At 38.0% G+C, this 26634-nt stretch overlaps 1 protein-coding gene across 24 annotated transcripts in view; it reads left to right on the top strand.

The window, feature by feature from the left end:
• NCKAP5 (NCK associated protein 5) overlaps positions 1 to 26634 on the top strand; it is a 1093872-nt gene that overhangs the window by 642077 nt on the left and 425161 nt on the right. Inside the window, exon 1 of one of the 24 annotated variants that reach the window (XM_055572843.1) lies at positions 19801 to 19975. The exons of the other annotated variants lie outside the window; for them this stretch is intronic. The gene's annotated coding sequence lies outside the window, so the exon portion shown is untranslated. Of the gene's footprint in view, positions 1 to 19800; positions 19976 to 26634 lie in introns of those variants that run through there. 24 annotated transcript variants of the gene reach the window in all.

Here is a 26634-nt window from a genome sequence, read left to right on the forward strand (position 1 = left end):
TTTGCTCAGGTTTTCTTGGATATGATGGGAGCCACAAGTAGAGAGAAAGATAAGCTGCTGAGGCCTTCCTGGGTATAAGGACAAATGTGAATTAAAATGCTGAAAAGCACCTGAAACTATAGTTGTACATTCTAGAACAATGAAGCAAGCAATTGATGGGAGGGGGGAAAAAAAGTCATGATAGGTTTTCCTTTGTGCTAGTCACAGAGCTCCTCAAATCTTGGTCACATAAAAGCTTTAGAGGAAACTCATATTCAGTTATCAGAAATTGCTTCCCCTTGATTTATGATCTGGTCAGGCTCCTTGGTAAGCTATATGAACTCTCCCGAACAGAAAAAGAGAAACTGCAGATGGATTCGGCACATATAAATGCATGTTGGCAATGGATATATAACTTCAGACAGTTCAGAGATAATAAATTGAGTTCCCTGTCAATGCCAGCTGAATAAACACATTTGTTGTAAATGATCTGACAATAGCATTATTGATTATAAATCCACAATTTGACATTCGGAATCACATCTCCCATTTTACTCCTAAGGAAGGGAGCGACTTGGTCCTTTTTATAGGGGCGACTTAGCAACATCTCTGGCAACTCAGCTTCTTCCCGCTGTGATTAATTAACCCTGAGTCCTCTGATGTCTCTCTCAGGGGGATTGCATTAACCTTGCTTTGCTTATCTGGAATAATATGTATGGCTAGTGCCTTTCAACAGGAGCTTGGTTTTGCCTGCCTGTTTTAGTGTTTTCTACTTTGAAGGTAGAGAGAGGAGCACACTCAGGAGAGATCGGACCACTTACTGTGCGTCTGACATATTCAAATCCTTATTCTGTTATGTAGACATAAACATACTGATAATACAATCTTATTATTTGTTTCTCCATGTGAGTCAGTTTATGGGTGCTTTTTACTGAATCTGCTTTGGTTTTATAAAGGTTTATATATAAACCTTGTAAGCAATTGAACTATAAAGATTGATCACCAAGAAAATGATTTCACAGAGCATTTTTGTTCATCTAACTTTATAGAACATTAATCTCACCAGAAATAAAGTAATGTGAACTATCTTTTAAATATATTTTAAAATCTGTAACCCTGCTGTTAAAATGATCTCCAGCCATCCACCAGATCACATACCTAATAAGTACCTTTTGAACAAGGACGGGGATGTCCTTTCTACCTGAAGGATTTGCTTTGTTTTTCATGATGATTGAGTGGATCATTTGAAGGACAGACAAGTGTTTATTTCTTCACAACAATGCTGAATTTTCATATTTCAAGTTGTGCTTTTGTACTTTTCTCTGTGATAACTTAGCCATAACCATTGTCTTGTTCTTTTGAAAATGCTGCTCAGCATCTGTGCAGCAGATCTGCTTAATGCAGTTCAGTGACCCTCCGGACATTGCGCCAGATTATTGCCTCGTCTCTCATCTAATGGGAGGTGTGGGGCCAGGCCTCATACAGTGATACCATAACTTTTTTTTTTTTTTTAAAACCAGAGTTCAAAATAACACCACATGTAAACTTAATTGGGCTTTTTGTCTTGGCCACAGATGTAGAAGTTGAACATTCAATTTGATTTTAAAGATTTTTCCCCAACCAGTATAATTCCTTACAAAACGTACCTAAAGTTATTTTGTAACATTTGTTGTTCCATCTCTAAGATTGTTTACCTTTTATCTTTAGTACTTATCAGAAAAAGTTAAGTAAACAGGAGTACAGCAAGACTGGAATGAGTGGCATTGAGTTAAGATATATATATTTTTTCACATGAAATGACTGAAGAATCAGTGGGCATGATACAAGAGTCTGCTGGTTTTCAGTAATGCGGAATGTTTGGAAGACAGAGAAAGATGTTTAGATGGTGAGGGGCTTATCATTGTTTCCTTAAGATGGAATAGCCCTAGCGACCCAGCAGACACCAAGGATTAATTAAATAAAGGCTCATTCCTATAAGAGAAGTAGGACTTTGATCAATTATGAGCTTTTTTTTTTTTAATTTCTATTTCTTCCTCTGAGAACTCATATGTCTTTTTCTCCTCTTTCATTTTCCCTGACATATTAAAAGAAGAGGTTTGATAGTTCGAGTAGACGATGAGTTCCTGTAATTCTGTCCCTTGTCCTTACTTCAAACCTGAGTCCAGCGCCTGGCTTTCTGCTCTTCATCTGGTTCTGTGATTTGGGCAGGATGAGTTACTTCTCTGAACTTCAGTGTCTTAATTATGAAGTGGAGAGAAAAATCTCTCTTAAGAAGGTTTTGAAGATTCCATGAGATACTATTGATGAGTGATTCAAGTATAGTGCTTGACATAGGGCCTAAATACAGTGATTGAATTTGAGTCTAATCTAATGTGAAATCCAATTTTTTTACCGTCTGTGAATGAAACAAAATTTTAAAAAGACTAAACAGTTTTCTTGAGTATTCTAGCATTTGTGGACATGGAAACTAGTTTTGCTTTTCTCTTTTCAGTAGCTGTTGCCAATGCAGTTCCTCTGTTTACTGAGTTGTAGCTTTATAGACAAGAATGTAGGAAGTCTCTATAGTATTCTGATGATAGGTTAGTCATCAGGCTTATTATAGTCCCCAAATCCAGCAAAGAGAGCAGACAAAAGCCTGGATGATGAAGTCACTAGGGGAAGAAAATGGTATGGAAGAAATGATAAGATATTCAGAAGGCTGCTCAAATGCTGCCTCCTAATAAATTGTCAATTCCTCCCAAAGAGAGTGATGTCTTTTTATGCTGATGTGCATTATGTGCAGAGCTTATATTCCTTACTCCCGTGTGCACGTTTGTCTTCATAGGTCATAAGAAAGGAAAATTGTCTCACGTTTGACATCTCCATTCGATTTTACTACTTTAGCATCTTGATGGCTTTTAAATAAAAATGGGGAAAGGATTATAGTTGGCAGCAAAGTGAATTTCAGGGACAGCTAGAAAATAGGAGGGAAGACAGCCTCTTATATTTTGATTAATCTAGTTCATGAAAACATATCCATAAACATACAGCTATAAAATATATTGACACAGTACACTTTTCCTTTGTGGTGTTTATACATGGTGATATCTGGAGTTTTTAATAGGCTGTTTTTTTGCTCAGTAGAAACCTGTCACGGTAGGTATATTCTTGGGAACTTTTTCAGGATAACACCTTTCCCTTTGAAATCACCTCTTCCCTAAATGGCCTTCCATGAAAGTTTGATATTTTTGGTCCCCACAACACACCCACCACCTGCAAGAATTTGTTCATGTGAAATTTTTAGTTATGAAAAAAGTACTTATTATATATGTAAGATATTACAGTCATATCACAACTGTGATTTTTAAAAAAATGCTAAGTGTAGTTCACTTAAATAGCTTAAAGTTTAGCTCTTGGGATGGTTTTGTTTTCTTAGTCTAATTGAGGTCTTAGAAAAAATAAATATGCTTTTTTATGCATTTATGTAGGGATTGCGGGCAGATTCTTTACTGTCTGCCAAGAATCCGCCTGCAATGCGGGGGACCTGGGTTCAGTCCCTGAGTTGGGAAGATCCCATGGAGAAGGGATCCACTCCAGTATTCTTGCCTGGAAAATCCCATGGACAGAGGAACCTGGCAGGCTACAGTCCATGGGGTCGCAAAGAGTCGGACACAACTGAACGACTTGACTTCCCTTCATTTGGGGTTAACTTAATTTGGGTCCTGGGAGGGTGGGGTTCTCTGACTGCAATATCTGTTGGTTGTCCTGGAGTCATCAGATTAATTCAGCTGGTTGGACTGGTGAGGGGCCTATCCACTTCCTCCCTTATTTTCTTAAACTTGAGAAGATACATATTTGATCAAAGTAAAACAGCCATTCCTTATATTCTTCATCTTTGGAGCCACATATTTCTAAGCACGCAGATTTTCAAACAAAATTGCCTGAAAGATGTTACTTTTAAAAAAAGTTATGCTGTTGTCAAATGTGCACAATCATCTTGTATCTGTGAAAAAAAGAACATGGGAAAGATTTCCCGCTTGTCATCAATTGTACACATTTAGTAAATGCTTGTTGACTTGAAGAATAACAGAAGTCCATATGTCTTTATCCACTCTGGTTATATTTAGCACAGTTCTCATATCTAGAGCTTTTTAGCATTTGATATGTAATTGGTACAAACCTTCACTGAAAATGAAAAGCAACATGGATAAACACTTTAACGTTTAGCATTTAAGAGAAAACCAGATTTTTTTTTTACCAAGCCCTTAATTTACTAAAGAAAGGGACATTTTATAATTTATCTATCAATAAGTATTATTGATAACTCTCCTTTGTGTCCAGGATGGTATATAATACCATACATAATATAATACCATCCTGGGCGCAATGGAGAGTTAGAGAAGAAAATGGAACTGCATAATAGGGACCATTTGAAACTAATACATGGTAGGTTATCATAAAGAACAGAGTTGCTAGACTAGGGATGATGAGTGTTGGTATTCAGAGAGGAGATACTGCTGCCTTTGAGGAAGTTGTCATGAAGAGGCTAGAACTGAGCTAGTCACAGAGAGACAGAGGTTCTGGATTGGTATAAGCAAAAAAATAATTTCAAATGATAATATCATAGATACAAATAAAAGATAGGTACAATAAGAGAATCTACATCATATAGAGAATTCAGCCATGTAATTCTCCTGCCTAGAATACAAGTTAACACTAGGATTCAAGAGTGACTTGATTAAATATGTAAAACAAGAAAGTAAGGAAAGGAGGGACAGTTGAAAAATGAGTAGAGGAATTTGTTCCTATCTCTCTATCTATCATATAGGAGTCTCTTAATAACTGTTGCAAGTAATCTTAAGAAGAAAGCATTTTCTGTCCCCATAATTAAAGCTCATGGTGAAATGGACACCCTCTAAGAGAAGCAGGCAAACCTCAAGCAGTTTGGCCAGGTGGAAAATTCAAAGATCTCACCAAAAAGAATAGTTATACTTTCAAATCTCTCACCAAAAGGGTAGGTGCCGTTGCTGGGAGTTATGTTTTCTTGCAGTGCTCTTAGTGGCTATTTAATGAGACCTAGAGAGACAATAACTTGTAGATAGACTAAATAATGCAGTAAATGTCACCCAACAGCGTTTCATTGTCGGCACACACATTTCAGAGCTTAAATTCACTACAGCCGATATATCTGTGTTGTTTTATTTTGACATTAACAATTTTTGTTTGGATTGATATAAAGTGGCATCATTATTTTTTAAATAGTCTGGTATCTTGTAACAAATACTATCCTTGGCCTTTTCAATGTGGCTTTCTACTTCGTTCCGTATTTTAAGATAAAAGTGAACTGTTCTCCATTATTAGCTGTTATTTCAAACTAGGCCCAACTTTCTGGTTTTTGCCCTTTGAATCTTCTTTCTTGTCTGTTTTCCACTCTTTTGGTTGGATGACTCATTCAGAGTTTCCTTTCTTGGCTGATTGGACTACCATTCTCCTTCACCCTTGATCAGTGTCTTCCCTGATGCTAATATCACCTGTGGAGTCTAAAATGAAACTGCCTTCCTCTAACTTGGTCCTCTGTGGTAACACCACTCCTTATTCCTGTATCCCCACTTACTTCTCTGAATTAATAATAGTTGACTTCAGTAAAAGCAATGTTTTATACATAGACTTCACAGGTACATCTGTGAAGATGATTATAATGCCTCCTACAAAAATGTGTAAATTTAAGATTTTAGGTGAAATGTTTTATTGGGACTTTTCATCAGGTTTTTAATTTTCTGGGATGAAATGAAAATGATCGTTATAAGGGACTTCCCTGGCAGTCCAGGGGTTAAGACTTCACATTTCCACTGCAGGGGGCACAGATTAGATCCCTGGTCGGGGAACTAAGATTCCACATACCATGCAGCGTGGCCAAAAAAAAAAAGCTCTGGTTCGAGACCAAAGCCTTGCATGCCATACTGTACCAAGTCACTTGAGCTGTGTCCGTCTCTTTTGACCCTAGGGGCCATAGCCTGCCAGGCTTCTCTGTCCGTGCGATCCTTGAGGCAGGAATACTGCATTGGGTCACAAGTGCCATTATATGACTCATTGATTTGCTGAATGGTGAATCCTGGTGGTCTGGTAGACATCTAATTCCTGAGGAAATCCCAACTCAGATTTGACAAGAGTGAAAGTATATCATTCTACCTTCTGAAGAGAAGTTTGCTTTTTTAGTTTTGAATTCCTCTCTGAACTATTTCTATTTCCAGCCCCACTACAATCTGCCCATCATCACTGCATTTAGTTCAAAACTCAGAGTCCTTGGCCTGTTTGTGAATTCACTCTATCCACCTCCCCCAGGAGGACACTGGTTAACTTAACAGCATGTAAATTCTCAGCATCACGCTCAGTGCTTGAACTGTTCCTTGGAATGTATGTTCACTTCTCACAGCCACCATGTTGGCTTATTCCACTGGTAAGATGGCTGGCACAAACATTTTATTTACGTGAGGGCTTCTCTGCATAGGTCAGCCAGCAATAAACTGCTCCTGTCCATCTCTCATAGCACATCGTGCCTTTCTTTAGCCCTTTAGCATATTTTACTTTGTTCTGTGTTTTTTTCTGTATATGTTCTTTCGCCACTGGGGCGGAGATGTAACACGTCATTGAACTACAATATTTTATTGAACAAGGTATGATCTCAGTCAATGTTTGTTGAAGGAATAATTGAGTTTCTGAGTATACATTTTGGAACAAAGCATTTTAGAATTAATGCATGATTAAATACTGCCTGCATTTCCTTGCAAACTGCTTAAATTTTGTACCAGCCTGTGACTTACCTTTGCTGTCTTCCTTTATCTGATAAACACTACAGGATCATTATATAGGTACTGGCTTATCTATCGTATACTACCTCTATTCACCCATTTACCCTATATAAGTACTTGAATTTGAATTTCTAATGCCAATTAATATGAAATTTTAAGGGTAAATTAATACACAGGCTTTTAAAAATAAATTGGCTTGCAAGCTATGTGTTTTATGAAATGCTTTCATAGTATTTGCTTTTGCAGTTTAAATGGATTACTTAAGAATTAGGAGAATGAGGAATTAAAGGATTTACAGTATAGCATAGCAAAGAAGTGTTTCCTTAGTAACAAAAACCAAGGTTACATGAAGACACCAGAAAATGGAGCTTGCTTTGAAATCTTACCCTGTAAGCAACTTATACTTGAAAAAATTAAATGGAAATCTGCCAAAGAGTGTAGAAATCATAAGGGAAACAGATTAGACTAGTGCCGATTTACATGGCTACACATGGCACAATAGGATTTAAAAAGTAAAGAAAGTTAACCTTTAAATTTTAAAGGTCACTTTGCACATTTGTGTAATTAAAAATTTATTTCTATAGCCAAGATTTGTTTCAGAAAGGAAATTTTGACTGTAAAATCAAGAGTATGAAAGTAGGGTTGTGATTAAGCTAGGTGGCAAGTAGGTAGCAAGCACCTTTCTAGAATATGAGTTGACCAAAGCATCTGACTTTTTTTTTTTTTTTTTTTTTTTGAGAATCTTGGATCACTGGACTAGAAATGGCAAATTTCCAGCCAGGAGAAAAATTTCAACTCAAGCAGATAACATGTTGCTTTCTGAACAGTGTTATTTTTGTCATTAGGACTACAGCTCAAAAAAAAAAAAAAAAAAAAAGGAATGAGCTGTTACACCTAGCCACTTTAGAATAAAATCTCTCCTAGGATTGAAATAGAGAAAGAGCTGTTTACCAGCTAACCCAGTGAAGGCACAGGCAACAGGCAGTTGTTAGTTTAGTTTATCACTCTGAAAATTAAAGCTCTGGTGAATAGGAACTAAAATTTATTTCCAGATTAACTGTGCTTTTTTTCATCTCCCTCTTTTCTTTTTTCTTCTACATTTTTGTTCTCCCCCTGTCGCTCACTCCCTGTCCCAGGAAGCAAACCAAAAAAAACAGTTGTAGTATTATGATTTTGATCATATTGCTCCCAGATGTTTAATCACTGCCTTCTTGTGACTTTTCTTCCACTCTTTCAAAGAGGCTTAACATAATTGTACTGAATGTTTTTCATAAATTATTCCTCATTTTAAAGAAGAGAACAGATTTTATTTTCTTGTTAATGCTTTTTGCCAGAAACCCTCCATTTTCCAGTTTTTTTGCCCATCCCTTGTCTCCACGTTAACATTCTTTTCTAGAAAGGTAGAAAACCAACCTTTTGTCCCCATGCCCATTGCCCATCATCAAAGAAAGAAGAAGCTGACTTGATTTACTGATCCTTTTATTTTGTAATTGTTGAAAGGGAAAAGCAAGATTTTCTGAGCTTCTGACTTGTGAACCTGGAAATTTCACTTACACTGCTGATGGAAACCAATGATAAATATAATGTTGCAAACTCTCTAAGGGAATGTGCTCATTTGCATAGGAAAATAGCAGTTTTGTTCATCTCTATAACCCTAGATTTCTTAACACATAGTGGGTCTTCAGTTAAGGTATATTGAAAAAATACATGTATGAACTTGGGTATTTCATTTAAACTCTCTAGACCTCACCTTTCTCATCTACACAGTGAGGATGGTGAATGAGGTTAGCAAATTATTTTTAGTTTTTTCATTTTTTCATTCATTCATGTATACTCAGCCAGGCAGCATTCTGCAAATGTGCTCTGAAAGCCTATCATTTTCTCGGTCCCCGTTTTAAACACAGTTAGATTACATCAGGGGGAAGAGAGGACTTAATTCTTTCCTGTATTCAGTTCAGTTCAGTTCAGTCACTCAGTCGTGTCCGACTCTTTGCGACCCCATGAATCACAGCACACCAGGCCTCCCTGTCCATCACCGACTCCCAGAGTTCACCCAGACTCACGTCCATCGAGTCAGTGATGCCATCCAGCCATCTCATCCTCTGTCGTCCCTTTCTCCTCCTTCCCCCAATCCCTCCCAGCATCAGAGTCTTTTCCAATGAGTCAACTCTTCGCATGAGGTGGCCAAAGTACTGGAGTTTCAGCTTTAGCATCATTCCTTCCAAAGAAATCCCAGGGCTGATCTCCTTTAGAATGGACTGGTTGGATCTTCTTGCAGTCCAAGGGACTCTCGAGTCTTCTCCAACACCACAGTTCAAAAGCATCAATTCTTCGGCACTCAGCCTTCTTCACAGTCCAACTCTCACATCCATACATGACCACAGGAAAAACCATAGCTTTGACTAGACGAACCTTTGTTGGCAAAGTAATGTCTCTGCTTTTGAAGATGCTATCTAGGTTGGTCATAACTTTCCTTCCAAGGAGTAAGTGTCTTTTAATTTCATGGCTGCAGTCACCATCTGCAGTGATTTGGGAGCCCAGAAAAATAAAGTCTGACACTGTTTCCACTGTTTCCCCATCTATTTCCCATGAAGTGATGGGACCACATGCCATGATCTTCGTTTTCTGAATGTTGAGCTTTAAGACAACTTTTTCACTCTCCACTTTCACTTTCATCAAGAGGCTTTTGAGTTCCTCTTCACTTTCTGCCATAAGGGTGGTGTCATCTGCATATCTGAGGTTATTGATATTTCTCCCAGCAATCTTGATTCCAGCTTGTGTTTCTTCCAATCCAGCGTTTCTCATGATGTACTCTGCATATAAGTTAAATAAGCAGGGTGACAATATACAGCCTTGACGTACTCCCTTTCCTATTTGGAACCAGTCTGTTGTTCCATGTCCAGTTCTAACTGTTGCTTCCTGACCTGCATACAGATTTCTCAAGAGGCAGGTCAGGTGGTCTGGTATTCCCATCTCTTTCAGAATTTTCCACAGTTTCTTGTGATCCACACAGTCAAAGGCTTTGGCATAGTCAATAAAGCAGAAATAGATGTTTCTCTGGAACTCTCTTGCTTTTTCCATGATCCAGTGGATGTTGGCAATTTGATCTCTGGTTCCTCTGCCTTTTCTAAAACCAGCTTGAACATCACACTGTGCATTATAATGTAGTGGATTAACAACTTTGTCATGGGTTTAATCCATGTGTCTGGTCTCTTCTAATGCTTTGAGTTGCTCAGGATAAGGACTTACTTTAGATCTGGTTAGGCATGCTATGAGTACTAGCAAAATATCCCCTCGTGGACCTCAGGCCTTACAGAGTCCAGCACCTGTTCAAATTTTGGCCAGTTTAGTTTGGGAACTGTTCCAACTACTTTTGTTTCCCCTTCCCCTCTCTCCTTTAACTAAAAGGCTTCATCTGATAAAAGTAATTTCTTAAAACTTTTGTTGGTCATCACTCACCCACCTTGTGTTATATATCAGACAATTATAGGGAAGCCAGTTGTCTATAAGTAAGGTTTTTAGGGCTGCTTAATTAAAGAAAAAGAGTGTAATTAGTTAAAGAATAACTTTAACCCCAGATCAGCTGTAGTCTCAGAGGAACATGCAGAGGGAATAATTAGGAAGCTGACTTATTTCTCTACCAAGTCTCAAGTCAGTTTTTTTCAATAGAGAAGTGGAAAACTTCTGATCTTGAATAACCCAGACTCCTGACAAGAGTAACTAAGGAAAAAAAAAATCCATTAATCTGATTACTTTACCTCTACAGTATTAAAGGATTCAAATTCCCAAGGTTCACTAAAATTTAATGATTCTAATAGTGTTTCCATCTGAGAATCTAAAAGAATTTCACAAATGTGTGCTGCTGCATATATATTTCAAGGCAAGCCCTGTTATTCCTCTGTATTTTTAGTGATAAAACTGAGACAAAGGCTAACAAATATTTTGAACTATCAAAGCCTGTTTGGTGATAAATGTAGCCATCTTTGTTTAGTTCTCCACTCAAATAATTAACATTTTACAGAACTGGTGGCACCCAGTCCCCCTGAGAATGTATGTATGAATCTTAAGAGAGACAGTTTAATATTAAAAAGCAGAATAATATTCCTGGATTAATGTTTCAGAAAATAAATAGCAGCAGAAAATAAATGTGTTCTGAATTATAATTTTGTACATTTTATATATTCCAGGCTGAATTTAGCTAATGGAGAAAATTTTGTTGTCCCTTCTTTAAATAGATTTAGTACAAAGTGTGTTATCATCTTTGCATGGTTTTCATTTTACAAATAGGAAAGATTACTTTCTATTAGCCAGTAGAATGCAGATTTCAAATGGTTCAAAGATTGTTCATTTATTTATTTCCTACCGAAAAAAACTCCCCCACATTAAACCATTTCTCTTTTCCTTTACCAGCATACTACTCTTATGCCTTCTTCTGAAAAGAAGCTCTGCTTTCTCCCAGCTTTTTAAAAAATCATTTCCACCCGTTGAATCTTCTATATACAATTAATTAATGTGTCTCTACTGAACTCTGATTTTGTAACCAAGACTATGCCAAGTACTATGGGAAGCGTCTAGAAGAGTGACACCCAGGTTGCTTCCTTCAAGTGACTTACAACCCAGTGAAGAACTGTAAAAAAATCCTTGGAGAAGCTAAAAAAACCCTGTAGGTGCTAAATTGTCAATTACCAGTAAGAGCCATGGGTGGTCAGAACAGGTAATGACCAGATCCCCTCAATTCAATGAAATGTATTATCTGTATTTTCTTAGCAGATTTTAGCATATCAGTCTGAAATGACAGTTACCTATTGATGAATATTTCCTCCATTCTCTTGAAACTTTGGGGGCCAGTTTATTTATTTATTTTTAATTGAAAAATTGCTTTACAGTAGTACATTGGCTTCTGCCATACACCAACATGAATCAGCCATAAGTATACATATGTCCCCGCCCTCTCGAACCTCCCTATTACCTCAGACCCCATCCCACCCCTCTAGGTTATCACAGAGCACCAGATATGAGCTCCCTGTGTCATACAACAAATTCCCACTGGCTATCTCTTTTACATATGGTAATATATATGTTTCAATGCTACTCTCTCAGTTCATCCTACCTTTTCCTTCCCCTACTGTGTCCACAAGTCAGTTCTCTATGTCTGTGGCTCCATTGCTAGAAGGGCCAGTTTTATATCTGCACAATTTTTGTCTTTAGCACTGGTCTTGGGCATGATGGTGATTCATTGGTGAGGTTGCTTTCAGTCAGACCCTAAAAGATGACCTGGGATTTAGGTCGACTGACCAAAGCATGCTGGAGCCCTGGAGCTCTGGAGCAAATGCACAAAGCTTGGTGATGGAGCTGAGCAGAATGGGAATCTCCAACAAGGAGGGGAACGTCCTAGCCAGGGTGCACTGTGTCCATTTATTCCTAAGGGAAGTGAAACCGATTAGTCTTTTCCATAGCTTACGCTCCATGGCCACTGATTGCTTAGGGGCACTGTGTAAAATCTGTCTGTGGTCAAAATCTACAGGGGTCACTGTGAGACCAAGCTGAAAACAATGAATCTTAAAATTGTTTTAGAAATTTAAAAGTCCTTTTTCGATCTGGGTAGTAATAATGATTATTGTTATTATCCTGTTTCTTGCCAAGTATCCGCAGGAAATGCCAAAATTCCAATAATAGATGAAAACAGATCTGGTTAAATGTGACAGTGAGAGTGTTTTATCACCAGGTGGGATTTTAATTTGCCTAGTAAATATGTCCATTCAAGCCTCCTAATATTGCCCAGAGAATTTGTGATATAGGATATTTTATTAATCTTACAAATTAATACACATAGCCTTCATTCACTAATTATTATAATTCTCATTATCAAATAAACCAATGATGATGGCATCTGAAAACTTTAGTTTTTGGAGTTCAAACATATTCAGACACTAATCGCCAAAATGTTAGTCACTGTGGACTAGGTAACTAGGTTAACCCTTAATTTCAACATTTTTAGCACCACAAACTATACGTATTGTCTGCCTTCTATATGTCAGGCACGTTAAATTCTTCTTAAAACTCTGTGAGGTAGCTGTTCGTGTTTGGATTATTTTAAGAAGGCAGACTCAGAGAGGCTAGAAGACACCCCAGATAGAGTTGAGTCAGGTGCCTCCAGGTGTAATACAGCCCCCTTTCCACTGCTACACCGCAGAGCACTTCCTTCTAAACGTGTCTGTGCAAGGGCTGAGGTTTGCCATCCCTTGAGCACTGAGAGCCTCACATCCTGGTGAGACCCTGGGACTGAAGAAGGTGGGCAAATCACACAATCTTAAAGTAAAAGAGACTTAAACCCAAATTGGTAGAGACTCGAATGGGCTTAATCATACAGTTGTGTCCGACTCCTTGTGATCCTGTGGACTATAGCCCGCCAGGCTCCTCTCTCCATGGGATTTTTCAGGCAAGAATACCAGAGTGGATTGCCCTTTCCTCCTCCAGGGGATCTTCCTGACCCAGTGATCAAACCTGAATCTCCTGTGTCTCCTGCACTGCAGAAGGATTATTTACCCTCTGAGCCATCAGGGAAGCCAGGGATTCTAAGATGTCTGCTTCACCAATATTTTTTCTTTTACTTATTTTTATTTTATATTGTACTATATTTCATTTAGTCTTGTGTTTGTTTCAGGTGTATAGCAAGCAAAGTGATGCAGTTATATATATATATATATATATGTATATATGTATATGTGTGTGTGTGTGTGTATATATATATATATTTAGATTCTTTTCCCATTTAGGTTATTGCAGAATATTAAGTGGAATTTCCTGTGCTCTATAATAGGTCTGTTGTTGATTATCTATTTTATATATAGTAATGTGTATATGTTAATCCCAATCTCCTAATTTATTCCCCCTCCAAAACCTTCCCCTTTGGTAAACATACATTAGTTTTCTAAATCTGTGAGTCTGTTCTGTTTTGATGTGGAATCACCAATATTTTTAAATGCATACACTTTGTGAGAGTCTTTTTGTTTATTCTCCAAAGTTCATACAGGCCAAAGTTCTTCTGGTTATTTTTGAATATGGGAGCTTATTTATATTCTCAACTTTACAAATCCTTTTTTAAAAGTTGTAACAGGCTTTGCCAATGCCGCGCACCTCCAAAGAGTATGATTACTGGTTACTCAGAAAGCTTAGTGTGAGTAAATGGATATTATAATGTAAATCATTTGTAAATGCTTACTTCTTGGTCCCTCTTGCAAACAAGCTGGCTCATCTAGCTTAATGAGGTTTTCCTGAAGTGTTTACAAATTTTAAATAATTAAAATTAAATTGAATTGACACCCTTTGTAATTATAACTGCAATTACACCATTATCATCCAGGCAATTGAAAGGGGGTGGGGGTGGAGGCAGAAGCTTTCTTTCGTATTTAAAGTCAAAATAAGTATGTTGAAAAATGATACCTGATATTTTGTAAAGTTTCACATTTCAATTAACCGTGGAAAAAATACTTTGAGAATGCATAATCCAGCACATTTTTAAATGGTCTTTCTCAAACATAACACATATTGGATTCACTTTGTAGGAAGGTTTTTAGGGTTCAACATTGATCTTGGCTGCCTTAGTATTAAAAGCAATGGTTTGGGCACGAGCAGGTACTAGATTTCACGGGAGTACAGTGCAGGGGGCTGCTAAGACTGTGTGGGGGTGTGTGTGTGTGTGTGCTGTAGCGTCCAGCTCTCTTCGACCCTGTGGAGTATAGCCCACCAGGCTCTATACTGAGTGGGTTGTGATTTCCTCCTCCAGGAGATCTTCATGACCCAGGGATCAGCAGGTGGATTCTTTACCACTGAGTCACCTGAGAAGCCCACTGAGCCTGTCTACAAAGAAGTTTTTTGAAAAGTGCTTAACAGCGCTGCTTATAACTTAGTCCTTAATAAAGAACTTTGGATGGAAAAAAACAAAGCCCACCCATCAAGTTCACATTTGCAGGCATGAAAATTAGCCTGGAAGATGAGGGCACAGTACAATTTGCAATCATTGTGGCCCAAAGATAAAGTAACCAGAAACAAATGTAATTGAATTTGCTGAGAACAAGTGCAGGCTATTACACTTTAAGTAGGTCTCTGTGGCCCGAGAGGGGGACAAGGGCAAATCACTCGGATTTTTTTCCTTGGCATGAGTTACTTTGATAAGCTATCCTATTAATTTACTGGGATTGTGGAGATGGAGCCAACCACAGAATAGGCAGTTAGGCAATACCAATTGCAACAGAAAGAACAACAAACTCTCTGGACCCTTCATGTTTCTTCCCTTCTGGAGAAAACTCATACTAATATATCCATTTCCAGAAAGTAGTTCTCTTTCTGAAATCATGTAAATAATTTTCAGTACCTTCCCAGTTGTCCTGTATAGTTTTTAAACTATTTCTGAGGGCTGGGTGAGTTTTTCTATCTTGAGTAAAGTATAAAAATTCATTGGAGGGTCTCTACTTTCTTTTAAAGAAATTTAAATCTTTATAAAAATTATTTAAGAAAAATATTCATTTTTTTCATTTATCTATTTTTTAAAATTAAATAATATTTTGGTTTAAAATTGGAGAATAGTATAATAAACACATATTCTCAATAAGCAGATTAAGAAGTAGAATATTACAAATAGAGTTATGGTCATCTTTGTTTCTCCTACTTTTCATCACAAAGTTAACCTAACCTTAAATTCAGTGCCTATTAGTCCCATTCATACCTTTTTACATTTACTATATATATGTGGATCCTAAGTCCATATATATTACTGCTTTTCATTTACTTTTTTCCATATGAAGAGAATTGCCAAACACCATCAAATACACAAAAGTAATGAAAAGAAATTAACCTGTTATTGGAAATGATATCAACATTTCAATTCAGTCGCTCAGTCATGTCCGACTCTGTGACCCCATGAATCGCAGCACGCCAGGCCTGTCCATCACCAACTCCCAGAGTTCACCCAGACTCACGTCCATCGAGTCAGTGATGCCATCCAGCCATCTCATCCTCTGTCGTCCCCTTCTCCTCCTTCCCCCAATCCCTCCCAGCATCAGAGTCTTTTCCAATGAGTCAACTCTTCGTATGAGGTGGCCAAAGTACTGGAGTTTCAGCTTTAGCATCATTCCTTCCAAAGAAATCCCAGGGCTGATCTCCTTCAGAATGGACTGGTTGGATCTCCTTGCAGTCCAAGGGACTCTCAAGAGTCTTCTCCAACACCACAGTTCAAAAGCATCAATTCTTCGGCACTCAGCTTTTTTTACAGTCCAACTCTCACATCCATACATGACCACAGGAAAAACCATAGCCTTGACTAGACAGACCTTTGTTGGCAAAGTAATGTCTCTGCTTTTGAATATGCTATCTAGGTTGGACATAACTTTCCTTCCAAGGAGTAAGCGTCTTTTAATTTCATGGCTGCAGTCACCATCTGTAGTGATTTTGGAGCCCCCAAAAATAAAGTCTGACACTGTTTCCACTGTTTCCCCATCTATTTCCCATGAAGTGATGGGGAGTTCTTCCTAAATCAGTTTATAAATTTAATGCTACTGCTGCTAAGTCGCTTCAGTCGTGTCCTACTCTGTGCGACCCCATAGATGGCAGCCCGCCATACTACCCCAATAAAACTATGGTTTCTTATGGATAGACAAATAAATTTAGATACATATACATGTATGTGTTTGTGTCCGTACTTATGTTTTCTAGCTCTGTCTGCAAAAAAAGGCCCAGAAGCAGTGACACCCTAGAAGCAAGAAACAAATTTATAGCCCAAGTCTTGGTTTCTAAATGCCATTTTATAATAAAGGGAATCAGGAGCACTTGGGAAATGGTTGAGTCCAGAACTGACGCTAAGAAAATAGAAAATGAGTCTGAAATGTCCTGTGGTGCCACAAAGTAAGGCAGTGCTTAAAAACTGATGGGACACATTGAAGGAACAGGAGTCACTTGAAGGAGCTCCTAATGGCAAAATCTGGGACAACTTGAGCAATAAAATAAATGGCAATATTGGATTACAGCCCTCAGAATAAAATTAATATCCATGAACCCATGCTGATATTAAAAATCAAAGATAAATGGCTTTTTGACTAAAATCAACGGTAGCATCTGGTCTTATTAGTTTTCCATTTATAAAACATTATACAAGGCCAGGGACTATTTGAGAAGTCTCTATACCCTCTGATCAATAGTGCTATGACCCTAAGCCTTTAAAAATGAAAAAAAAAAAGTGTATAATATACTATATAATATTATTATAATATAATATACATTATGTATAATATATAATGGGCTTATATATTATACTATATAATGTATAATATAAAATATGGGCTTCCCTGCTGGCTCAGCGGTAAAGAATCTGCCTGCAATGTCAGAAACACAGGTTCAATGCCTGTGTCAGGAAGATCCCCTGGAGGAGGGCATGGCAACCCACTCCAGTATTCTTACCTAGAGAATCCCATGGACAGAGGAGCCTGGTGGGCTAGTCCATGGGGTCACAAAGAGTCAGACACGACTGAAGTGACTGAGCATGCACACACTGTGTGTTTTCTGCAATTTTCTCTTTTTGATTCACCATTTTATTTGTGAGGTGTATCCATGTTGGTGAAAGTGTTAGTCACTCAGTCATGTCTAGCTCTTTGTGACTCCATGGACTGTAGCCACCAGGCTCCTCTGTCCATGGGATTTTCCAGACAAGAATACTCAAGTGAGTAGTCATTCCCTTCTCTATGGGACCTTCCCAACCAGGGATTGAACCCATGTCTCCTGCATTGCAGGTGGATTCTTTACCCTCTGTGCCACCAATATGCCTGTTTTCTCTACTGTATAGTATTTCATTACATGAATGAATGCTAATGATTTTTATTTCCTTTGTGGCGCATACAAAAAGTGCTGCTCTGAATTTTCTTTGAGCGTGTGTGCAGCAGCTTCTCTGGGGGCATATAAATAGGTAGGAGTGAAATTTCTGGGTTGTTTGGTATGCTCATTCTTAACTTTACTAGATCTTGCCAAACTTCTGTCCAGAATTGTGGCACTAATTTACGTTCCCACTGGGATACTTTACATTCCCAGAGCTCCTACATCCTGCCAAGTTTTGGTTTTGTCAGGCAATATTTTTGGTTAATTTTATGTTTATGAAATAATATCCATTGTGGCTTTAATTTCAGTTTACCTGTTACTAATGGAACTGATCATCATTTTACACATTTATGGGCCATTTATATAAAATTTGTCTTCTGCAAAGTTCCTGTTCAGTACTTTGCTTAAATTTCCATTGAGTTGTCTTCTTCTCTTTGATGTATGGAATACCAGTCCTTTTCTGACTATATACATAGCAAATTCTTCTTTTACTCTGTGGCTTACCTTTTCAATTTTTTATTTATGTCCTTTGATAAACAGAATATTTTATTTCAATGCAGTGATGTTTATCACATTTTTCTTCATTGTTTGCATTTCTAGGTTCCTGCTTAAGGAATGTTTCCTACATCAGATTCATAAAATATTATACTTTAAATATTGATCTTTAGATATGGTATTAGGTAAGTGTCTAATTATGGATAAAAAGTTTCCCAGTACCATTAATTGAATAACCGATTTTTTTTCCCATGTTAGTCAGCAGTGGAGATTCCCTGGAGAAGGAAATGGCAACCCGTTCCAGTATTCTTGCTAGGAAAATCCCACGAACAGAGGAGCCTGGTGGGCTACAGTCCATGGGGTCACAAAGAGTCGGACATGACTGAGCACTCATGCATGCAAATAGATATCCATATATCCATATGGTAGAAAGTGAATCCTGATCCCTACAATCTTGACCCCTGCAGAGACAGTTCTGTCCAATACCAAATTTTCCTATTTATGTGGATCTGTTTCTGGGCTCTGCCATTTATAGCTTTTGAATCCTTAACATTTTTATGTATTATTTCAAGCATACTAATAGATATCATTGAATCAGCCTATCATCTAGCCAATCAAAAAAGCTAGCACAGAATTCTCAATTATGTGCTCAGCATTGAGATGGAAAGAATGCAAGAAAATACAGAGGGGAATAAAATATGAGATAATGTCTTTGCCTTCAAAGACAAATAGGAAAAGGAAGGGACAAGCATTTTTTCTGTGTCCACTCTGAGCTGAGTGTGGTGTGAGAAGCTCTGGGTAGTTTAACAGTCTTTCTTGGTATACAGTATTATTTCTTCACAACAGTTAGGTAGTACATCCAGACAAACTTTGTGTTAAATTTTACTTTTTAGTTTGTAAATGTTAGAAACATTCCAGGAAGTTTTTGATGTGTAGTTTATTTATTCATAAAGAAGCAAACATGATTATGTGATGGATTAACAGGAGGATAAATACCTAGCACTGATTAAAACTGGGTCTTTTGTTTAAATCTCCTCTAGTCTGTTTGTCTGTCAAAAGTTAATTTAGTTCCTTGGCAAACATTCCTAACTCTTCTTCACAAACTACTATGTGACACAAAATAGTAAACCCCCAAAGAGAAACCTTATCGTGGTTCACTGGGATTCTCCATTCAATCCAGATGGAATTCAGGTGGGAAGCCCTGGCCACCAGAAGGCCAGCCTTTCTGTATAGTGGCTGTAGCAGTCAGTTTCAGGTTCTCTCACCACTCATCGTGATGCCTAGAGCCTAAGTCTGGATCTCACTACTGAAATTCCTAAAGGTCTTTCTTTAATGTAGGAGTGCCTTGTCTCTCATGTTTAAGCGTATTCCTCAAATGATGTTGTGTTTAATTATCCAATTAAATGTTGTCTTTGATTGTCCCTTGGATTTGTTTTCATCAAATATGATAAGATGCAAAAACACAGAAATGAATGTTATGAAAAGAAGAACTTTGTTTACCCAGGGATTCCCTAGAAATATGTGCCATGCAGGACCCTGTGAGGAAGCACTTGGCTTCATTAAGAGGCAAAAGGAGAGTGAGGGAAAAGCGTGGGTAGGGGCTTCATTGTGATATCCTCAGCAGCTTCCCAGGTGGCTCAGTAGTAAAGTAATCCACCTGCAATGCAGGAGACCCAAGAGACACCGATTTGACCCCTGGGTCAGGAAGATCCCCTGAAGGAAGTGCAACTCACTTCAGTATTCTTACCTGGGAAATCCTATGGAAAAAAAGCCTGGCAGGCTACAGTCCATGGGATCGCAAAGGGTTGGACACAACTGAGCGAGCAAGTGAGCAGGAAAGGCAGGACAGGGTAAGCATGTTTAAAACTGACTTCTTTTGATCATTTCAATGAGCTGTGCTGTAGGGGCTGTCTCTAGCTGTCTGGTACCTGGCCCTGGGTGATTAGGGCAGAGAACCATTACCTCCTGGAGTACAGGAACCAGAAGAGAGGAGGTGGTTTGGAGTATGGGGTGTGGATTGGTTGGCTTGCATATGAAAGGCACACTCCAAAGGGGCCTTAGATACCTGGAGAGGGAAAATCTCTTCTAGGTCAGTAAGGACTCAGGTACCTGAACACCAGCAATACAAAATATAAGAAAAAAAGACATTTAATACAAATGGCCATAATCTTATTTTATATTAATATACTGTTATTTTTATTTTTTAAGAAATATTAACCTGGAACCTGTCAGAAATCAAATACAATTCTTCAGAATTTTTTGACATATTTAATGATCCTATAAAATTATTTGTATTGAAATAAAATCCAGGAACGGTCCAGAGAGAACAATGACAACTGAGATGAATTAGGTAGACTAGGCCTCTCTGAATGAAAGGCTGATTTTCATTCATTTATTTAATTGTGGTTAAATTAAATAATACTAATGAAAATCATCCCATTACAATTGAATCTGTAAAATTCACCATATTTTTAATTAATATTAAGGCTTAATTATGGAAGATAGGAAAAACACATGTTTATACTTACACACAAATTGTCTAGACTAGTTTCAGAGTAGTTTTTGTTGTTCAGTTGCTCAGTCGTATCCCACGCTTTGTGACCCCATGGACTGCAGAATGCCAGGCTTCTCTGTCCTTCACCATCTCCCAGAGTTTGCTCAAACTCATGTCCATGCCATCCAACCGTCTTGTCCACTGTCGTCCCCTTCTCATCCTGCCTTCAATATTTCCCAGCATCAAGATCTTTTCTAGTAAGTTGACTCTTCACATCAGGTGGCCAAAGTATCGGAGCATCAGCTTCAGCATCAGTCCTTTCAATGAATATTCAGAGTTGATTTCCTTTAGGATTGACTGGTTTGATCTCCTTGCCATGCAAGGGTCTCTTAGGAGTCTTCTCCAACACCACAGTTTGAAAGCATCAATTCTTTGGTGCTCAGCCTTCTTTATGGTGGGCTTCCTTCGTGGCTCAGACATTAAAAGCATCTGCCTGCAATGCAGGAGACCCGGGTTCAATCCCTGGGTTAGGAAGATCCCCTTGAAAAGGAAAGGGCAACTCACTCCAGTACTCTTGCCTGGAAAATTCTATGGACTGAGGGAGGAGCCATGGGGTTGCAAAGAGTTGGATATGACTGAGCAACTTCACTTTCTTTTTCTTTCTTCTTTATGGTCCAACTCTCACATCCATACATGACTAATGGAAACACCATAGCTTTGACTATATGAACCTTTGCTGGCCAAGTACTGTCTCTGCTTAATAGAGTAGTTACACTATTCCTATTATACATCTGAATTTTAGTGTGTAAATACAAGCAGTTCTGAAAGAAGTATAAATTTGTCAGATCCAATTACCTATTGGAAGTATGTTAAATACCTATTGCATTTACTTCACTTTTCACTAAATAAGCCTTTGGTTTCATGTAGAAATTATATCACTGTCAGCTCACCTTCCTTTCGGAAGAGCATCTTAACCAATTAATATGTGGGCTGAGAAAGAAATCTACCACCTGCTTTTGTGACCTCTTCCCACCCTGCCACTTACTTTCCATTATACATCAGCAGCTCCTTAATGATGCACCAGCTAATTACTAAAAACTCACTCTATTTGTAAGATATTGGGCTAGATGCTTTCTATACCTTACCATCCTGTTGTTAGGTCTGTTGAATACATATAAAAACTTGAAAATCAATGGGAAAGCACCTTCTTATAAACTTTGATTGTATGTATAAAAAACTAAGCCAAATCCTTGCATAATAAAAATCGACTACATTTAATTATCAGATAATCTTTTGATCAAATCATCAAGCATATCCTAAAAATAGAGGCAAATCAGTGTAGTAAATGATATTTAGTATGTTTGTCATTCATAAAATATAAACCGCAATGAGAATAGTGTTAAAGGAGAATTTTTGTTAGAAAAAAAGTTTTCTAATGAAACCTAATTTCTTATTTTATTTTGCAAAGAATATGCATAAGAGCATCATTTGTTTCTCTCTTGTTAAGGCTGAAATTGTACTATTAGGAAGAGTCAATGTTTGCAGTTTTAATCAGTACAGAGCAAAGGACTTACATAAGTTCACTGCTGAATACTTTGGTCATATATCTCGCCTCGTGTATTTTTATTGAAGTTTATTTAGCAGATGAAGCAAGGCAGCCTGTTTTCAAATGGAACTGAGTTAAACCTTAACTTCAATAAGACAGTTCCAGTTTGTACACCTCAGAATAATGGCCAATTCAATGCCAAATATATATATATATATATATATATATATATAAAATCTCTCTTGCATAAGTGTATCATTTTGAGTATCTGTCTGCTGAACAGGTGTGGGTGATAGGAAAAAATTCCTCACATGAATATTCTTAAGCTGCATGCAATAAATGAAAACTACTTGTGAAATTCCGGCTTTTAACATTTTCATCATCAGAATTTTAACTGAAGTAATCATTGTCAGTTCTTATCATCAAAATGGATGATCATTCCCATGATAGTAGCTGGTTTTGTGGTTTCTGCTACTATGATTTGTTAGATGGAGAATTCACAGTTTTTCCAGTTCCGGGTCAAGTGTGTGTAAAAGTTATCGTGCTGTGCCCTCAGCACTCCTTACGCAGTTTGCTTTTGCTTTTTCCAGCTTTAGTTCCAGAGCAGCTCAGAGAGAGGTAAAGAGCATCTCCTTTGCAAAATTTCACAGTTGCTATGAGTGGAATGTGCATTTGTAGTCCACCACAGAGTCTGAAATATGCAAAACTCCTTTGGGGTATTTTACAAAATCATCACTATTCTTAGGCTGTTACTTTTGCATAAGTTAACATTTGTCATTGAACTTGAGTCATTCCAAACCTCTTATCTACTCCAAATTTGAGTGCATAGCCTAGAAATAATCCAGGAGAAAATTCAATACCTTTTAATTAATTTTGTGTGGCCTGGAGAAATAGAAAAATTGCATGTAACCAGTAGTGTTACCCATGTAGTATGAGTCTGAAAGATAGCCCAGCCCAACTCTTCACAGATGTATCCAAACCAGTTCCCTTTTGTAAAGGAACTCGTGCTGTCTGGTTACACCCAGATACCTCAGATGGGATGGCTTTCTTTATTCAGTTCAGTTCAGTTCAGTCACTCAGTCGTGTCCAACTCTGTGATCCCATGAACTGCAGCATGCCAGGCCTCCCTGTCCATCACCAACTCCTGAGGATGGACAGGGAAGCCTGGCGTGCTGCAGTTCATGGGGTCGTAAAGAGTCGGACACGACTGAGTGACTGAACTGAATAAAGAAAGCCATCCCATCTGAGGTATCTGTGTGTAACCAGAACATTGTGTGTGTGTGTGTGTGTATATATATATATATATATATATATATATATATATATATATATATATATATATTTTCCCTTGCTTCTTTAGAAAACAGTTTACTTCAAGAACCAAATTGGTAGACTTAAAAAGATTTTTAAAAATATACTTGTTTAACCATGTAATGAAGTATGGGATTATAATCATATAATGAACTTTGAAATTATTAAGAAGACCATACATACTTTCCATTTAACTTAACTCAACAAACTTTTATTTATACCAGCTTTGTTCACAGCTGCTTTCTAAGGGCATACACAAGGATGGAAAATACCATGGTCCTGAAACCAAAAGATGTTAACAGTCCAGTGGCCTTCACAAATAAATCCATCATCATGTAGGATGTAAGAGATATGAGAGGAGAAGTGTAAACCCATAAGAACTAGCTAGAGGATCAGGAAAAGCCTGTAGTATGTGCCTTATCATATAGATTCTTTATTAGACAGAAATCAAAGATTGAAGAATATATAGCACACTTCCATTAATTCTCAGTTCTGTTAAGGTATGCTGGATATGCTTCTGAATGAATACAGAAGTTTAGTTTTCTTCTATAAATGTTTAGTGTATTAGGGATATGTGTGTGCTCAGTTGTGTCCAACTCTTTGCAACCCCATAGTCTAACCTGCCAGGCTCCTCGGTCCATGGGATTTTCCAATAATACTGGAGTGGGTTGCCTTATCTTTCTCCAGGGGATCTTCCAGACCCGGGGATTACATCTGTGTCTCCTGCATGTCCTGCATTGGCAGGCGGATTCTTTACCACTGGTGCCACCTGGGAAGCCCTAATTCTAGGTAAAAGGGATCTGGGATTTAAAATCAGTGTTTAAAAGAAGTAAAATTAAATGAAGGATCCTCCAAATTAAGAATAAGTTTTAAATAAATTAAAAACATGGTTAGAATCCCTGAGCTAATGCATATGATCAACAACTTCAGTTTATTGTACATTAATATGTAATATGTCCCATTCTGAGTAGGTTTTTTTCCTCCAAATAATTCTTATTTGCACTTGTTTGTGAGCAGTTTCACTTCCACTTACCAAGTGTGGTTCCTAGACCACCTAGAGCAGAATTATTTGGCAGGTGCTTATTGAATCAGAATAAATAAGCTCTGGAGCTCAAGCCCTGGTGTCTTTATTTTAACAGTGTCCTACCCCAGATAGACTTTATGTCTGCCAGAGTTCAATACCATGGTCTCAGATTATATAAAGTGTTCAGAAAAGGAACAGAAGTGTATTTGTTTTCATATCTCCCTTAAGAAACAGTTTCACATACTTCTCCATTATTTCCATTTGGAATTTTATTGGCATGTTCTATTTTTCTCTTAATATCTGTTTATTAAATGTTGAATACATTGTCTAGACATCATTAAATACTTTTTCATTGTAAAAAAAAAAAAATCAAAACAAAGCTGTCCATGGGACAACTTTCCATCTTGACCACTCTTCCTAAAGAGTGTGGCATTGTACGTTCTTCTGGTCTTGCAAACTTTGTGACTTGTGGTGCTAGTTTTCAGAGCTGGCTGGTGGCTTCCAGTTGCCAGGGCCCATGCCAAAATCGGTCTTTCTGATAACTGCCTGGCTCTGGACTCCGCACTTCTTGCTCCAGAGCTGGCCCTGGAGGGGTGGCTCTTCTATTCCCACTGGGTTATAATCTCAAATATAAAAGTGTTGTGTGTTACATACCCGTAATGGAATGGTGTGTTTCTGATCTCAGCATCTGAACTCCTTAGTCAGGGCTAAACCTTGCCATGCAATTGTGTGTGCAGAATTGTATTAGAATTTAGTTGTGAATCATCTTGAAGCAGTGAGACTGTTGTCTGGGGTTCAAGATCAGGGGCTTGATCCTCAATGAAAAATAGAGCCATGTGGATGTACTGAAGATTGTTTGCAAATGACTTAAATATCCATTTATTTTCTTTTTTGTTATCAAAAATTTTTAAATGCTTGTTTTCCCCCATCTATATTTTTAGTACCAGTTTTAAAAGTTACAGTCCCTTTACAGTTATTACAGAATATTGGCCATATTCTCCATGGTATGCAGTACATTCGTGTAGCCTGCTTTACTCCAAACAGTTTATACCTCCCACTCCCCAACCCCTATAGTGTTCCTCCCACTGCCACTGGTAACCACTAGTTTGTTCACTATATCTGTGAGTCTTGTTTTTTGGTTATATTTCACTAATTTGTTGTATTTTTTAGTTCCATGTATAAGTGCTATACACATACACACGTGTGTATGTATATAATGGGTGTATACAAACACAGACACCACATCCTCTTTATTCATTTGTTGATGGACATTTAGGTTATTTCCATATATTCCCTATTGTGAATAGTGCTACAATGACATTGGGGTGGATGTATCTTTTCAAATTCGTGTTTTTGTTTTTTGGATATATACCAAGGAGTAGAATTGCTGGGCCACATGGTAGTTTTTTCTTTAGTTTTATGAGAATCCTCCATACTGTTTTCCATAGTGGCTGCCACCAATTTACATTCCCACCAACAGTTTCCTTTTCTCCAGTTTGTTATTTGTGTTGTTTTTGATGGTGGCCATTCTAATAGGTGTCTTTCGTGTTTCCATACAAATTTTAAAATTGTTTGTTCGAGTTCTGTGAAGAATGCCAGACACTGTGGTTTTGATTTACACTTCCCTAATGGGGTCACTCACTCGGAGAAGGCAATGGCACCCCACTCCAGTACTCTTGCCTGGAAAATCCCATGGATGGAGGAGCCTGGTGGGCTGCAGTCCATGGGGTCGCTAAGAGTCGGACACGACTGAGCAACTTCACTTTCACTTTTCACTTTCATGCACTGGAGAAGGAAATGGCAACCCACTCCAGTGTTCTTGCCTGGAGAATCCCAGGGACGGGGGAGCCTGGTGGGCTGCCGTCTATGGGGTTGCACAGAGTCGGACACGACTGAAGTGACTTAGCAGCAGCAGCAGCAGCAATGATTAGCTACGATGAACATCTTTTCATTGGCTGTTGTCCGTCTGCATTTTAAAAGTTAACTGATAGAGTAAGCCAGAACCTCTTGTCTTGGTTTGCTCCTCAGAATTTCAGCATCCAAAGTATTCCCTGGCATGGGGAAATTGCTGAGGTTTATATTGAGTGAGTGAAGTGAGTGAAGTTGCTCAGTCATGTCCGACTCTTTGCAACCC

Source organism: Bubalus kerabau, chromosome 3, assembly GCF_029407905.1.
Source record: "Bubalus kerabau isolate K-KA32 ecotype Philippines breed swamp buffalo chromosome 3, PCC_UOA_SB_1v2, whole genome shotgun sequence".
Classification (NCBI taxonomy): Eukaryota; Metazoa; Chordata; class Mammalia; order Artiodactyla; family Bovidae; genus Bubalus; species Bubalus kerabau.